Source organism: Anopheles coluzzii, chromosome X (assembly GCF_943734685.1).
Source record: "Anopheles coluzzii chromosome X, AcolN3, whole genome shotgun sequence".
NCBI classification, from domain to species: domain Eukaryota; kingdom Metazoa; phylum Arthropoda; class Insecta; order Diptera; family Culicidae; genus Anopheles; species Anopheles coluzzii.
The window spans coordinates 21,629,022-21,647,529 of NC_064669.1; the positions used below are offsets into that span (position 1 = coordinate 21,629,022).

Consider the following 18,508-nt stretch of genomic DNA (forward strand, 5'->3'; position numbering starts at 1 on the left):
TGGCGTAATGGCCTACGCGATCATGCCGGCCTTTTCAGGACTTGAGTACCACGTAGCCGGATAGTCAGCCCTTGCTACGGCGGACGGTTCATACGCGGTTAGAACCCACGACGGGAATGCAGATGTGCGGAATGATGACGGTGCCGCGGGACCGCTCCTATCCAGCGTGCAACTTGCACACTGCCACACTGTCTCCTGCTCGATGCATACGCTGCAGGCAGGGGGAAGGATGCACCTCCACGATAAAAAAACACGGCCATGAACCAGCGGCGGAGCTAACGATAGGCGGACTAGGCGGTCGTCGAAGATCTCTAGTCTGTAGTATGCCGTATGTCTACAAGTGGACAGATTATTAGCGACAAGGGCCCCCGGAAAGATGGTCTTTAGGGCTCCATGGCTGGAGAACCATTTGAACCTCCCCTCCCCCTATGGCGACTACAATTTTAGGGCCTGTGACCGATGATCGTAGGGGTCCCATGGCCACCCCCCTTCCCGCCGGCAATTTAAGTATACTGTTCAATCTCCCAACAGCTGTGTGCCACTACCCCCTCCTCCCTGTCATCAGTTACCATTGACGAGGGCCTCTATTCGTCTTTCCGCCTTTCATGAACACCTTCCTTTCTTTGACCGATGGATCATATCATTTCGGAAAAAACACATTTGGCGACAGTTTTGCACACACAGGTACGCTCATACCCTTGCGCAGACGGCTCAGCATATCTGTGTAATCTACAACATACGAAAGCAAAAGCTTAGTGTAACAAAGTTATGTTTAATGTTTAACACGTTCAGATCGATGGCAGGCCCCACTGCCTGCCAGTGAACTTTCCAGCCTGCGTTCTAGGTGCTGGTGGAAAGGAAAGTTGTTGAAAATCAGCGGCGGGAAGAACATGTTAATGCGAATTAGGATTCAGCGCGTTTCATAGCAAACCAGCGTTAGCTAGCGATTCCTTAGTCATTTTTACATTGCAGCAATTGAACTTATTGCGCTTTTTTTTTTGTTTGATTTGTGAAAATGTAACTTCATCGCCGGAATGTTTGTTAACGGCATTTTTAGGCGCCACAACAGCTCGCGGGCATTGACCACACGCGAGAAAGAGATGGCGCTATGGAGGGAAAAAGCACGGACGACGGCTGACAGCGATTGGCCGTCTGACGCACCAACACATCCAAACCTTCGACAGCGCGCTCAGGCGAGGGGCATGAGGCGAAGCCAGGGACGGGCAGCTCGACGAGCTGCTCGACAAATTTGCCATTGGAGAGAAAAGGAAGGCATGATAAAATTCTCAGAACGCCATAACGTCTTCCGTCGCTTTGCACAGCGGGGCATTAAGCTCGCGCCAATCGTGATTGTCGTTGCATACAACTTTCGTGCAAGCTGTACAAAGTCAGTAAACTTTCGCGCCAAATTTTTAAAATAAAAATGGAGAAGAAGTTGAAATCGGCTCAACTGAAAAGGCATCAAGTGGTCGAAATGGTGAAGAGTATCGAACAGTTTACGACCGGTTACATCGAAGAAAATTCCAGTGAAATACCAGTGTGTTTGGAACAATTAGAAAGGTATTATGAGGAGTTCCTACATGCAAATGCGAAAGTGATGTAACTCGATGATGAGGCCACAGATGCGAGTGTAGGTGAGCGGTGTGATATGGATACACGATATCGTCGCGTTAAGGGCTTTCTTCTACGAAAGCAACCTCCTCCTACGACCGCGCAAAATATGTCGAATGAGTCGATGCTATTAGCGAGCTCAACACTCAATAGTTCGGGACGATCAGGTGCAGTGAATTTTTAGCTTCCAAAAATCGAATTGCCTACGTTCGATGGCGATTCCACCAAGTGGTTAACGTTCCGCGACGATTTGTGGCGATGATCGACAGTACCAGTGAGATACCGAACATAATAAAGCTGCAATATCTGCTGTCCTCCTTGAAGGGCGAGGTTGGTTTGCTCTTCGAGCACACCACGTTGACAGCAGATAATTACGAGGTGACGTGGGCTGTCTTGCTGAAGCGGTACGACAATCCGCGTACGCTGATCCGGGAGTACTACCGGAAGATTCATCACCTGCCGGCAGTGAGCTGTAACAACGTGGACGAAGTGGCGCTGCTCTGCTCGTCGATGAATTCACGCGGCATGTGAACGGTCTAAAGAAGCTAGACAAACCGGTGGACACCTGGGACACGCCGCTCGCTAACATGCTTCTGATGAAGCTGGATTCGTCGACCATTCTAGCATGGGAGAACCACTCAGCGCAACATGAAAAGATAAGTACAAGGAATTAGTAGACTGTTTACAAGATCGTGTACGAATACTAAAATCATCGCGCGTGTTTTCTAATTACTTTGACGGTAGTTTGAGAATGGTGGCCGGCAACAAAAGGGTATCCGACCATAGACCGAGAATTGTAGGCAATGCTGTAAATGAAAGGAAAGCTCCTGCTGCGCAAAGCGATCGAAAACTTCTCAAACTCAAACTCAGCCCATATAGAAGAAACAAGCAGTACGCTTTAGAGTTTGTGTTTCGTCAAAAAAAAATTTCCAACACACAACACAAACGGATGTCATAATACAAATCTTCCGATTTTGACGACTTGTCTTTACAATTTGTGTTTAATAATCGGGCCTCATGGCTGTGACATATTTTGCATTCAAAATTGTTGCAAGTTTATAAATGAAATATTTCGAAATTTTCAGCGCTAAAATTTTAGGATTGATATATTTCTTCGATCGGAATCCAAGTGTTTTGCCTGACATTTCTGCTCGCTTTTTCGATAGCTTTTGGCGGAAAGCGATCGAAAATCCGAGCTACAAAACTGCTCGAGTTTGTCGTGCGGGCTTCGCCGAATGTTTCAACTTAACAGTGTGTTTTGGGTTGTACAGAGCTTCATAGTCTGCGCAATTGTTCTGCATTCTTACGAAAGCACGTACAGCAACGCCCTTGAAGTAGCCACCCACGAGCGACTGTGTTGGAACGGTCTCAATCGCAGTCATCATGTGAGGGAGTATCGTTCCGCGTTTAAATGCACTACGTGCAACGCACGCCATCACTCCTTGCTGCACGTAACGCCAATTGTCACAATGGCTGCGCAGTCGGATGATGAAGTGGTTCTGTTGGAAACAGTCCAACTACAACTGGTCGATGATCACGGCAATACACATACAGCACGAGCACTATTAGATTCTGGATCGATGTGCAACTTTATCTCCGAATCTATGGCCCATCGACTGTTGACACCGCTTTCCAAAATAAGCATTGCTGTATCGAGTATCGGGCAAATCAAACAGCACGTGAATTGTTCCATCACAGCGACCGTCCGATCGCTAGGAGAAGACTTCCATTCGTCAATGGAATTTTTAGTGGTCAAGACTCCGTCAGCTGAAATTCCAACCATTCCTTTAAATAATTCTAAATGGAACATCCCAAACGTACAGATGGCAGACTCGTCTTTCCAGGTTCAGGGAAAGGTCGATGTTGTAATCGGTGGAAACACGTTGGGAGATACACACTGGAAGGAAACAGTCATCGGGCAACGGAAGGCCATGGCTGATAGAAACTGCGTTTGGATGGGCGGTCTCGGGGAATACTTCCCAGCTTGCTGGCCTAAATCTACGATTGTGTCACACGACTGCCAACGAAGGTGCCATCGAACGCTTGCTCCAGCGGTTTTGGGAGGCTGAGAGTATTATGGAAGGTCCTGCCTTGTCAATTGAGGAGGACATGTGCGAAAAACATTACGTAGCTACCACGAGCCGTAATGTACAAGGTCGCTACATTATGTCCTTGCCGCGAAGCCCCAAACCAGAAAGAACGCTGGGTTTGTCAAGAGAGATAGCAGATCGACGTCTACTGGGTGTAGAACGTCGACTGAAGGCCAACCCTGAATTGGAAAGGGAATACATTAAATTTATGAGAGAGTATGAGTCGTTGGGACACATGGTCAAACTCACGGAACCCGTTGATGACAACAAAAAACATTGCTACATTCCTCATCACGCGGTAGTCAAAGAGACCAGTACAACATCCAAGGTGCGTGTTGTTTTTGATGCATTCTGCCCAACAACATCTGGCTACTCGCTAAACGACACTCTGCTGATTGGTCCAACAGTGCAGTATGATCTGCTTACAATCATCCTACGCTTTCGAAAACACGCTGTCGCAATAGTGGCAGACGTAGAGAAAATGTATCGGCAGATTCTTCATTGTGAAAACGATGGAAATCTATTGCGCATACGTTACCGTGAATGTCCCTCTGATCCCATTTCCACGTATGAGTTGCAATGGTGACCTACGGTACCGCAACAGCTTCATTTCTTGCCACTCGGACGCTACAACAAATTGCGCACGACCACAAACAACAATACCCTTTGGCAGACGACCCAATGCTACATGATTTTTACGTGGATGATTTGTATGAGTGGATGATTTGTTCATATCCACGTATGTGTTGCAAACGGTGACCTACGATATCGCAACAGCACCATTTCCCCAACCGGCATTATCGCACGATTTTTATGTGTATCTATCATTTTTCTCATTCTAACATTCAGAAAATTTTTCACTCTGTCTTGCTCTTCTGGGTGTTGGTCACTTTTTGCTCGCAACTTGGCTGTGTTTCACCAACCATCCTCATGTTGCATATGGTTCTTCTCTTTCCATCGTTCGAGAGAAACTCTTGTGTCTCGCTTTTCTGGGACTTGTCCAATTTCGCTTGCTACACCAAGCGTTCACGCAAGCGATCTTCTCTCGTCCGCTCTTTGTATCATCTTGCAGGTACTCCCCGATATACGCTATTAATGCGGACCGGCAATAGCGTATCTCGAATATTAGCAAACGTCGAGTTTTCAGTCAAATTATAGCTAATTTTCGTATAATTTTGCTTGAAGTGGTAGGATTAACCACTTAATTAGTTATTTGATCTGATTCAACTGAAGATTACAATTGTACCCCTTTTGAAATGGCTTTTAATATTCGATCAAAAGGGAATTTATTTTGAATTTGATATTCGATGTGTCAAATTAGTACAATTTGCTCAAAGAACTTTCAAATTTAGAAAAAAAGCTTATAGCGAAATCGCGTATATCGAGTATGGCGTATATCGGGGAATACCTGTATAGCCACCAGAGGAAGGCGCTGCTTCGCGTTCACATGAAAATGTGGTAGTGTGAAATCAAGTTTGCAAGCGGTAGGCTACGTCGATGCGTGCCCGTTTTTTTCTCTCGTGAAACCAGTACGGAAAAACTATTTGGTAAGTACAGCTTTTAATAAAGGATTATATCAATCTGTATCAAACTGAATGGTATTAATAATTGGTGATATCAAATCAATTTCGTTTTCTATAGCAAATCGTAACACACGCACAAACGGAAGTGAGCACGGACCACGATAGAAATAATTAATTGGTTGGTAAGTATCATGCTTCGCGTTAAATGGAACAGCGGTTTTCAAAATAGATAATATTTCCCTCTTTCACCAGCAGTGCCAAAAACAAAAGGACAGGAGAGGCAGGAACGATCATTCAACGCGTTAGCGCCGGACGAAGGAGAAGCGGCAGGAAGGCAGGAACGATCCTCCAACGTGCTCGCGCTCCAACGTGCTCGCGAAGGCAGGAACGCGCCTGGTAGAGGAGAGGCGGCAGGAAGGTAGGGACGATCATCCAGCACGCTAGCGCAGCACCTGGGAACAGCGAGGGGGAGGCAAGCAGGAATAATTTTTAACGCGTACACACCATTCGACGAAGACAACGCTGGATGAAAGGAAGAACGAGGAGAGAAGGCAGGCAAGACGGGTACGTGTGTATTCCGCACCGGTTTTCGGCAGTGTGAATTGTGTGAGTATGTAAATTTGTATGTGCGAGTAAGAAGGTAAAATAAAGAGCGTAAGCATGTACGGAATCGACAAATGAGAGAAAGAGCTTTGTAGGGAGAATGAAGAGAATGAAAGAAATTGAGAAGGGATGTAGCATACATAAACCAAATGTATGATACACGCTGTCGCACGATTTCAAAAACCTTCTCTATAGTTCTGCTATCGAGAACGATTTGACCGCGCTATAGAGAACACTTTTTCTATACAAAAAAAACCGCTTGCAACGTGACAATGTTGGTTGGGTCTTGCCACTCGGACGCTACAACAAATTGCACACGACCACAAACAACAATGCTCTTTGGCAGACGACCTAGTGCTACATGATTTTTACGTGAACGATTTGTTGACTGGAGCAGACGATGTAGTAGAGGCCATTGGAATGTGAACGCAAATTTCGCAAATGCTCGAATCGGCAGGTTTCCCCTTGAAGAAGTGGGCATCTAACGTTTCCGAAGCGCTTGAAGGAGTTCCGAGCGACGATCTAGCGATCAAACCACTTCTAGACTGGCAAGAAGATCAAGCGATTTCAACAATGGGAACCGTCTAACTTCATGCTACGATTCAGAGACGACCTTCCACCACCAGCTCAAGCTTACGCGAAGTTTGGTCCTGTCTTACACGGCCAGAATCTTCGATCCCCTGGGCCTACTAGGGCCAACGGTAATACTTGCCAAAATTTTTCTGCAGCGATTATGGGGGTTGAAGCAAGGCGGTAAAACGCTTGATTGGGATCGAGCACTACCAATTGACCTAGAAGAGGAATGGAGAAAGCTGCACAATACACTGTACTCGCTACGCGAATTACGAGTGCCTCGGTTTGGTTCACAATCCGGCACAGAAGACCTGCAGCTACACATATTCGCCGATGATTCACAAACAGTTTATGGAGCATGCTGCTATGTACGAGCAGTATCCGCAAGAGGCATCCAGCACAGATTATTAGCTGCCAAGTCTAAGGTGGTAGCGTTAGCAAACACAAACACAATCGCCCCGTTGGAGTTGTGTGCAGCACGGCTAGCAGTGCACCTTTTTCAGAAGGAGGTTTCTGCACTCAAGGTGTCAGCTACAGCTATCTGTTGGACCGATTCGATGACAGTAATGCACTGGCTGAACTCATCACCGCGTCGCTGGAAACCATTTGTGGCTAACAGGGTGGCACAAATACATGAAGAAACGCGTATCTCCAGTTGGCGTCATGTTCCTGGAGTCGATAATCCGATGGATGACATCTCGCGCGGGCTGAGTCCGGAAGAATTGCTGCAGTGTAAACGTTGGTGGTATGGACCGAGTTGATAAGCCTGCGGACAAAAGAAGTGGCCCCGTAATCAACCGGCGATCAAGGAAAGCGAGGCTGACATCGAAGAGCGACTGGCAGTCTCATACATTGTCACTACATCTACGATGTGTGATTTTAGCAACATGCTGTTTGCCAGATACTCTAGGTATGGTAAGTTAAGGAGAGTCGCGACTTTTTGCTTGCGGTTTATAGCAACGCTTAGAGCGAGCAAAGCGTCATCGTGCAAGTGCGTTAAGACAAAGGCGAACATCAAGACGTTGCTGCACTCCATTCCACCGATTACAGCAGAGGAACTACAGCAAGCCGAGCTGCGTTTGTGCAAGCTAGCACAACAGGAGTCGTTCGCGGGAGAGCTGGTGGATCTACAACGAAGGAACCAGGTTAGTGCGAGATCGAAGCTGAAGTGGTTGTCCCCATACATCGACGCACAGGGTGTGTTACGTGTCGGTGGCCGGCTAGGTAATGCCAACATCCCGGAGGCAACGAAGCATCCGACAGTCCTTGCAGCATCACATCGTCTGTCAGTGCTATTGGCAGAAAGGGTCCATCAGCAGGAGATGCACGCCGGACCACAAGCAATGAAACCATACTGTGGCAGAAGTTTTGGTTGATTGGAGGCCGAAATATGTTAAGCGAGTGTATCACCAGTGCCACACTTGCTTTAGAAACAAGCCAACGTTGGTTAAACAGGCTGTAGCGGATTTGCCTGAATCACGGGTAACATCAACGAGACCGTTTGCGGTGAGTGGGGTGGATTATTGCGGTCCGTTCTTGTTGAAGTCCACCATCCGCAATCGCAGTCCCACCAAGGCGTATATCGCAATAGTCTGCTTCGCGACCAGGGCAGTTCATATCGAACTGGTGAGTGATCTCACATCGACTGCATTTTTGGCTGCGTTACGTCGTTTTGTCGCGCGGAGAGGGAAGGTTGCGGAATTGCACTCAAATAATGCAACAACATTCAAGGGGCAGCGCATGAATTGATTCGCATTCGCAGGGATTTTTGATTGGTGCGCCGAAAATGAGATGGTGTGGAAATTCATCCCTCCACGTGCACCTCATTTCGGAGGGCTTTTGAAAGCGGCGGTAAAATCGGCCTGAAAACACCTTCTAAAAACAATAGGATATAGTATCATCACACAGGAGCATATGCTTACCCTTTTACCTCAAGTTAAGCAATGTCTAAATTCTTGCCCGTTGGTATCGTTATCCGACGAACCAACCGATTTGAAGGAATTAACCCCGGCTCATATTCCGATAGGTTGTAGTATGCAGGTAGTACCGGAGGTTGATTTATGTAAGCTTTCTTCCAATCGTTTAAAAGAGTGCCAATTAGTACAGAAGCATTTACAAGGAATTTGGTCCCTGTGGTAGGGTAAATGTACCTATAGTGGTGGTAGTACCAATAGTGGTGCTATTGCTCTAAAATGCGGTTCATAGGGCAAATTAAAAGAAATTAAGTTATTTACGTTAGTGTTAAATGTTCTTTAGCCTTTTACAAAGGGTTTAAAATTTAAATGAGGCCATTCCGTTACTTAGTGATCGAAAAATCCATTATTTTGTGAAATGGGTAAACATTTTTCCAAAATCCTTAGGATTTCATAACGAAACTCGTATTTCTGTTAACGTTCTAATGACCACATAACCACGCAATTACTAGTTGTTCAACATAACTGTTATGTAATGTTATTGTTTTACTAAAATTATTTGTCTTTTTACCATATTTATGCATTTTTAAGTGTTTTTTACCAAAGTGCCATTATAGGTACACAAAACAGGCATGTTCGTATAGTGGTTATAGTTCTAAAATCAATAAACACAGGTCGTTTTAGATTTTTTCGAGGATATTTTTGGCATGAGGTACTGTTTTCACTAAAATAAGCAACAGAAATGATTTTTATGTAGGTAATTTACCAAAAACAGGCCAAAATTCGCTTATCTGGCTGAATGATAAATTGACTTCAAATCAAGCACACTCTTCCGGGTGTAGGTTGACGACAGGTGTGATGCAGTACTTTAGTGAATAGTTTCATCAAGCAAATTCATACATTTTTTACGATCAAATTACGCAAGAAACCAACATTATGGCAGTAATCGTTGCTATTCATACGAAAACAGCTTCGAAATAAAGTTTCATTGATATTATACACCGTTTTTGATGCATCTTTGTTTACCACCACTATAGGAACACAATACGACGACTATAGGAACCATACCACCATTATAGGTACAACGAAGCAATCACAAAAATATATAATTTTTCGTAAATTTGATGTGTTTCATGGTAAAAATGGTTGTGATTGCGAAGATAAAATATGTGTATATTGCTATGTGTTAAAATATTCAGAAATTGTCGTTCCTGACACTTTAAATCCATTAAAACACATCGGTACCACTACAAATATAGATTACCACGCTTCGGATAGATTTGATAGTAGTTTTTTTTGTATTTTGGGTTCGGTTTTTGTTTTAATAAGCAGGACCACCGCCCTCGCGAGCAGTGTTTCTTAGATATATTAACAATCTCACGGTCTTCCTCCGCCGTGGTTTTCCGAGGATGTACGGGTGACATGCACTAGACAAAATGATTCTTTGCGACGATTCGAGCGAGCTGGCTCTTTTGCTTACTGCGAATCACGAGCGAGCGGTGATTCGTCCGCTCTCGCTAGCCATACCTTTAATTGGACAGGCGATATAGGTGATATTTTTCGTGAGGTATTGCTTAATTAATCCAGGTTGTTCTCGAATAATAGAGTATACAGTTAATGGTGAGAAAAAATTAATACACAAAAATACACATTTTTTACATCTTCGATGGGAGCAAAAAAAACACTAATGAGTTTTCATTTCATTAATTGTGCTCCCCATTTTTTTCATCCGTGGCATCTGTTCATTAATAAAATAATGATCTTTTTAGCAGGAATGAAATAATAATCAGGCAGGAAGAAAAACAAAATGTCACTCTGTGAACGAATGTAACACAAATCATTATTATAGTGAGTCTTTAAGAAATAAGGCAAAGCTGTCCTCCTGTATAAAAAAACATAGCGTACGGCAATTGGAATACTTTTTTTTCTATTACAAAACAATTGATATTCTTTATCGTAATGACTGGTTTTGTGCAGCGAATAAAACGAAGAAATTCAGACTAGGTAATATGTATTATAACCACTATAAATCCGATTTGTGTATGTCGAAATATACCTTGCTTTTTAAAAACCAGCTGTTTATCAGCGACTCTACAACCTAGCTCGCGAGTGCACTGTCTATCAAAAATACGCAGTGAGAAGAACAGGAAAGCTCGCGAGCGCACTGCCTATCCAAAATCCGTGCAGAAAAAAACTGCCTAGATCGCGAGCGCACTGTCTATCCAAAATCCATGCAGAAAAAAATAGGGTAGCTCGCGAGCGCACTGCCTATCCAAAATCCATGCAGAAAAAACAGGGTAGCTCGCGAGCGCACTGCCTATCCAAAATCCATGCAGAAAAAAACTGCCTAGCTCGCGAGCGCACTGCCTATCCAAAATCCGTGCAGAAAAAAACTGCCTAGCTCGCGAGCGCACTGCCTATCCAAAATCCCAGCAGAAAAAAACTGCCTAGCTCGCGAGCGCACTGCCTATCCAAAATCCGTGCAGAAAAAAACTGCCTAGCTCGCGAGCGCACTGCCCATCCAAAATACGTAGCGAGAAGATCAGGGTAGTTCGCGAGCGCCCCTTCTCTTCTCACTACGTATTTTGTCCAGGCAGCGCGCTCGCGAGCTAGCTTGATCCTCTCACTATGCATATTGGCGCTCGCGAGCTGGGCTGTTTTTTTATGAATGGATTTTGGGCCAACCGGTCGCTCACGAGCTACCCTGATCTTCTCGCTATGTATTTTGGATGGGCAGCGCGCTCGCGAGCTACCCTGTTTTTTTCTGCATGGATTTTGGATAGGCAGTGCGCTCACGAGCTAGGCAGTTTTTTTCTGCTGGGATTTTGGATAGGCAGTGCGCTCGCGAGCTACCCTGATCTTCTCACTACGTATTTTGGATGGGCAGGGCGCTCACGAGCTACCCTGTTTTTTTTTCTGCATGGATTTTGGATTGGCAGTGCGCTCGCGAGCTACCCTGTTTTTTTCTGCACGGATTTTGGATAGGCAGTGCGCTCGCGAGCTAGGCTTTTTTTTCTGCACGGATTTTGGATAGGCAGTGCACTCGTGAGCTACCCTGATCTTCTCGCTACGTATTTTGGACAAGCAGTGCGCTTGCAAGCAAGACTGTTTTTTTTCTGTGTGTTTTGCACATACAGTAACGGACATTAAGATAGGACCCTTTTTTTTCAATGCACCGTGCACTTGTTTTGCCACGTTACTCGTGTTTGTGTGTGTGTATGTGTGTATTTGTGTGTGTATGTGTGTGTGTGAGTGTGTGTGTGTGTGTGTGTGTGTTTGTGTGTGTGTGTGTGTGTGTGTTAGTGTGTGTGTGTGTGTGTGTGTAGTAGTAGTAGAAAGTGAGTGTGCTTTTTAATGTGTATTTGCAAGTGCGCGGGTTTGTGTCTGAAAAACATAGCTTGCCATGATGTCATATTGCGTTGAAATTATTCTTATTATGTGTGTTATCATGTGAAACATTGTGCGTTTACACTTGGATAAAAACTAAAGTTTGCATCGACAGCAGCCCTTGTTCCTCGGACGAAAACGCAGGTGTGCTGTTTCATGAATGTGAATGCGACACCGGTGCGAAATGGACACACGCACAATATCAATGAACTTGGCATTCTCTCACAGGTGTTTCTCCAGTGCACGCCATTGAAAGGCCTTCGTGCATCTCTGCGTTGCACGTTGTGTGCGAATGGTAAACTTTGTGCGTGCATTGAGCTGGCGCGCAGTTGTTCTTTTCAATGGGCGTTTTGTTTCATGAGCGCGGCAGTATTCTGTTCTCGATTTTGAAGGGAAGACGCTTACTCGCGTACTCGTTGATAGTTTTATCCATGCGATGTTTTCGCTGCTCGACAACGATGTAATTCATCGCGTATAGAAGTAGAACGCAGGCAGAGCACGGGATCAGCCGTGTCCAAGTTTTTAACCAGCGCGTTCTTGACGGTCCAAGCAAGCAATGTTAGTAACAATGGGTCGAGGTAAACGTTGTACCGATTATCAGCGCCATATGTAAAAGCGAATGGCTGCTGCTGGCATTAAGCGCAAAAGGATCGAGTTCGTAATGGAACGATCGCGCACTTTTGTGGCAAACGCGCTTCGGACAACCGAAACGTGCTTAGACAACTGAAACGCGCTTGGACAACCGAAACGCGCAAGTCAACCGGACGTCCTCAGAAGACCACGGCGAAAGAAGACCGTAACATTGTTAATATATCGAAAACACACTGATCGCGAGGGCGGTGGTCCTGCTTATCACACCAAAAACCTAACCCAAAACACAAAAAAGCTACTTACAAATCTATCCGAAACGACCTACTTGTGAAACAAACACACACATCAATACACATTCAAACATACATCCACACACACACACACACATGCACACACACACATACACACACACACATACACACACACACATACACACACATACACACACACACACAAACACAAACACATACAAACCACACATAAACTTGGCCCAACGGGTGCACGGTGCGTTAAAAACCCAATGCCCTATCTTTCTGTCCGATACTGTACGATGCGCTCGCGCTCTACGATGTTTTATACGTGTGTTTGGAATAGCCAGTGTGGGTCGACGACAATAGCTTGTGATGTTTTTTTTGTTTAATAAAAACGTTAATTTGAGTTTTAGTTTTAACCACAATAAAAATATTTGATTTTTTTACATGCGGCTATTTACATTCCGTATAAGCCCAACAGTATTATAGATTTAGATTTTTTGTTTCTCGGGGCAATTAGTTTCAAACGAGTTTTTTTTATATTTTTCTATGCGAGCGGGCGAATCATATTTTTCTGGAATGAAGAGCGGCGAGCGCCCGCTCACTAATGGGAGCGAGCGAACCTTATGATTCCCGCTCTTCTTGCCCATGTCTAGTTTCAACGGAAGCGATGTGGAGCTCGATACTGTGCGCTCATCACCATCGACGTGAAGAATGCCTTCAACAGTGCTAGTTGGGAGGAAATTGCGGCAGCGGTAGAGCGCATGAAGATTCCCCCGCACTTGTGCAGGCTGTTGAGGAATTATCTTGACGGTCGCGTGCTGCAGTATGATACGGCGGAAGGAGTGAAAACCAATGCCATCACCGCAGGCGTACCCCAGGGATCAGTGCTTGGTCCCACCCTGTGGAACGTCATGTATGATGGAGTAATGACCCTCGCCCTCCCTCCTGGTGTCGAAATCACTGGTTTTGCAGACGACATCGCTATCACTGTCTCAGCTGTGTCTATTGAGGAGGTAGAGATGCTCGCCACCGACGCAGTCGGTCGGATTGACCGGTGGATGCGGGACGCAAAGCTAGTGATTGCGCATGCGAAGACTGAGTTCATCGTCATCAGCAGTCACAAGGTGCACCAAAAAGCATCGATAATGGCAGGAACTGTACAAGTCGAGTCTACCAGATCGCTGAAGTATCTTGGGGTAGTCATTGATGACCGACTGAAATTTAAGAGCCACCTCGAGGAAGCCTGCAAGAAAGCCATGAAAGCAATAAATGCACTAGCGGCATTCACTCCTAACATTGGCGGACCGAGTAGCAGCATTAGGCGCCTTCATGCTAACTGCGCCATCTCGGTGTTGAGGTACGGAGCGCCGGTTTGGGCGCATATACTAAAGGAGAAGCAGCACCAGAACACCGTGAATAAGGTGCACAGGAAGTTGGCCATGCGTGTTACTAGCGCGTACCGTACCATTTCGTACGAAGCGGTATGCGTTATTGCGAGCATGATGCCTCTTTGCATCACCCTCGAGGAGGACTCGAAGAACTTCCGGAAATCGCGTGCGGGGGAATCTTTCACTGAGACTGCCAAGAAAGCCTCAAGGCAAGCATCGATGCGGCAATGGCAGAACGAGTGGAGTAACTCGTTGAACGGAAGATGGACCTACTTGCTGATCCCCGACGTTGCAGCATGGCTAGACAGGAAACATGGTGATGTGGACTACTTTGTCACCCAGGTTCTTTCCGGCCATGGCTGTTTTAGAAGCTATCTGCACATGTTCAATCGCGCCTCTTCATCTCGGTGCCCTGCGTGCAAGGATGAAGATGAGACGGTGGACCACGTCATGTTCCACTGCCCTCGATTCGCCGAGGAACGCCTGCAGTTGAACGAGAGTTGCAGAGTAGAGGTGGGCCGTTCAAACCTGGTAAAGTCATGCTGCAGCACACCGATTCATGGGAGGCAGCGGCAACAGCAATGCGTCTGATCCTGACCAAGCTGCACCAAAAATGGAAGCAAGACCAGCAGCTCGGCGATATTTAAATTCGTCATGAGTGTATGTGTTAGTGAACGCGTGAGTGCGCGGCGGAAAAAGTGTCGTTTAATGTCTAGTGTTTCGCGTCGTCGTCATGACCGTCTTGTGTTCGCGTGATAACTGTCAAATCTGTCTCGCGAACTTTGGCTCATCGTGCAGTAGCGAGGATGGTAATGCATAAGCCCTTCCCCAAGAAGCATACCGAAAGGTGAACCCATGGGGAAGGGTATATGGCCCAAGGAGGGGGTTTACTGGGTAAGAATCCCATGTCAACACCCGTGCGACAACGGGAGTCTTTCGAAGATTCCCCCTCGTTGTAGAACAAAAAAAACACACACACACACACACACACACACACACACACACACACACACACACACACACACACACACACACACACACACACACACACACACACACACACACACACACACACACACACACACACACACACACACACACACACACACACACACACACACACACACACACACACACACACACACACACACACACACACACACACACACACACACACACACACACACACACACACACACACACACACACACACACACACACACACACACACACACACACACACACACACACACACACACACACACACACACATACACACACATACACATAAATACACACATACACACACACAAACACACACACACACACGCTGTCGAAGGTTTGGATGTGTTGGTGCGTCAGAGGGCCTATCGCTGTCAACCGTCGTTCGTGCTTTTTCCCTACATACCCAAGTAGCAGAGCCGAAGTTGTTCAGAGATTTTTCTGTGTGCCAAAGCGAGATGCCCTGTAAACCGCCGCACGTGTAGAGGTGTGTGCGTGTGACGAAAAATGATGGATGAAAAACGCGTGGAGCGGGGGGGGGGGGTTTTGAGGTAAGTTTCTTGATCTTATATTTGCTGCAATGTACTAATTCAACTAATGCTTATCGGCTTCTAAGTTACAGGTGCATGCGCCATTCATCAACGCCTTCCTTTTGGCATCATCAACAATCTTCAAAGTGGGTGACGGAAGGAAATTGATTTCCAGTTTTAAAATATTAAGGTAAGTGTTGCTCTCATCATATCCGCAAAACTATCCAAAGTAATACGTACTACATACATTAATTATTGGTTTATTTTTATTGACAGCGCTCAGCACAACTCAGCTACAAAACAACGCACTGGATTACGCTAAGAACCTGTCGAAACGCGCGCAGCCCCCGCGCGCGGTAGGAGAAAATAAGAACGAGAGGAGGAAAAACTAAAGCCAGCGCGCAGCTCTGATGGTACCCCGGACGCGGTAAGAAGAAAAAAGATCTAGAGGAGGAAGAACGGTAAAGGGGAAGAGGGAGACCGTTCTGCCGTCTACACAGTGTGAGTATGCCAAAGCACGTGTTGGAAGGGATAGAAAAAGATGGAATAAACCGCATGCGAATGTGTGCATACAGCAAATGTAAACATGTGTGCCTCATCATTTCTATAAGCAATCCGAAAAGGGGGTGGAGCAAACACATTGGTATGCGTGAGGTGCAGAAGAAATCAGAGCGTAATAGTATGTGTGATTGCGATCGTTCGGGTGGAAGGTGTCTATGTGTGTGTGAAACCACATTTCCACGTGTACGAGACGATCCCATACAAAACTTCGGCTTATTACGGACTGGGTAGTGCTATGTCCTTCTCACGTGTGGTCAATGCTCGCGAGCTGTTGTGCTTAAAAAAATCGTTAACAAACATTGCGGCGATGAAGTTGAATGTTCACAAATCAAACCAAAAAGCGCAATGAGTTCAATTGCTGCAATGTAAAAATGACTACGGAATCGCTAGCTCACGCTGGATGGTTTGCTGTGCAACGCGCAGAACCCTAAAACACATTAACATGTTCAGCCCGGCGCTGATTTTCATTAACATTACGTTCCGCCGGCATCTAGAACGCAAGCTGATTGTAAAAACGGCATACTGAAAAGTTCACTGGCAGTCCCTGGTCTGCCATCGATCTGAACGTGTTAAGCATTAAGCATAACTTTGTTACCCTAAGCTTTTGCTTTCGTATCGTGTAGATTACACAGATATGCTGTGCCGTCTGCGCATGGGTGTGAGCCTGCGTGTGTGTGTAAAACTGTCGTCAAATGTGTTTTCTTCCGGAATGTTATCATCCATCAGTCAAAGAAAGCAAGGTGTTCATGAAAGGCGGAAAGACGAATTGAGGCCCCTGTCAATGGTAACTGATGACAGGGAGGAGGGGGTAGTGGCACACAGCTGTTGGGAGATTGAACAGTATACTTAAATTGCCGGCGGGAAGGGGGGTGGCCATGGGACCCCTACGATCATCGGTCACAGGCCCTAAAATTGTAGTCGCCATAGGGGGAGGGGAGGTTCAAATGGTTCTCCAGCCATGGAGCCCTAAAGACCATCTTTCCGGGGGCCCTTGTCGCTAATAATCTGTCCACTTGTAGACATACGGCATACTACAGACTAGAGATCTTCGACGACCGCCTAGTCCGCCTATCGTTAGCTCCGCCGCTGGTTCATGGCCGTGTTTTTTTATCGTGGAGGTGCATCCTTCCCCCTGCCTGCAGCGTATGCATCGAGCAGGAGACAGTGTGGCAGTGTGCAAGTTGCACGCTGGATAGGAGCGGTCCCGCGGCACCGTCATCATTCCGCACATCTGCATTCCCGTCGTGGGTTCTAACCGCGTATGAACCGTCCGCCGTAGCAAGGGCTGACTATCCGGCTACGTGGTACTCAACCCCTGTACCAAAATCCATGCGACTTTTTGCTAACGGATTGATTAAATGGCGCCCGATTAGACGATCCGATAGAAGCACTTTTCAGGCTTAACGGATTGAGCGAGATACACCGTCGCGGCGACACGATACATGTTGCATACATGTGTACTACATTTTAAGAGCCCCCCTCGCTTTCTTTCGGATTGCAATGAGTTCAGACACACTTAAAACTTCGTTTAACATATTTAATATTCGTTTTTTATTTTTCACTTTCTTTTCTGAAGTACATTCTTTCATACACACATCCTCCCCCAGGTATTTTTCGAAGAAACTAAAAAAAAACTAACGCACACAACTAGATCCGCGAGAGAGTGCGAATCGGCAAAGAAAAAAAAACATACACACACACACACACACACACACCTCCTCCTCCCCTTGGTGTTTTTCGCAAAGTGATCCCGTAGAACGTGAACGCAAAAACACACACACAAAGCACGCAGGCAAGCACACATACACCTCACTCCTCCTCCCCCCCCCCCACGTGTTTTCGCAAGGTGATTCCGTAGGAGATCGCCAAACAGCAAAAGCACACATACACACACATACACAGCCACGCACGCATGCAAGCATACATACACACACATACACAGCCATGCACGCATGCAAGCACACATACACAGACAAACACAGCCACGCACGCATGCAAGCACACATACACACACACATACACACATACCAACCCCTCCCCCTCTCTTGGTGTTTTTCGCAAGGTAATCCCGTAGGATCTCGTTATGCGAAGCGGCAAAAACACACACAGCCACGCACGCAGGTATGCACACACATACACACACATAGACGCGCGCGCGCACGCACGCACGAACGCACGAGGGAGCGTAAAGGTTTTATACGTTGCCGGTCTCCCCTTCCCGTGTTCTCGTTCTCCGACAAGGCTGAGGTGTGCCCGTTTGTGCGTGTACCTTTGCCGTCCCTCCTCTCCTTCCTCATCCGTTGACCGTTCGTTGTAAGCTGGAGGATGAGTTCAGCGCTGTTGAAGAAATGAAAGTTAAGAATAAGATTACTCACTCTTTTTTCGTGTGCTTTGTGTGTTATCATAACTTAACTTATTGCAAACAAAATCCGGAATGAAGCTCCTCGTTTCGAATATTCCGCATTCGATCACATCCTCGGCG

The 18,508-nt window shown here is 46.2% G+C and overlaps 1 protein-coding gene and 1 non-coding gene across 4 annotated transcripts in view; both read left to right on the top strand.

Moving 5' to 3' along the window:
* LOC120948954 (frequenin-1) overlaps positions 1 to 18,508 on the top strand; it is a 152,908-nt gene that overhangs the window by 60,182 nt on the left and 74,218 nt on the right. The gene's annotated exons all lie outside the window — the stretch shown is intronic.
* Positions 4,553 to 6,105, top strand: LOC120955449 (uncharacterized). Its single transcript, XR_007452154.1, has 3 exons — positions 4,553 to 5,248; positions 5,343 to 5,406; positions 5,477 to 6,105. It is a non-coding gene; the product is annotated as an uncharacterized LOC120955449 (transcript).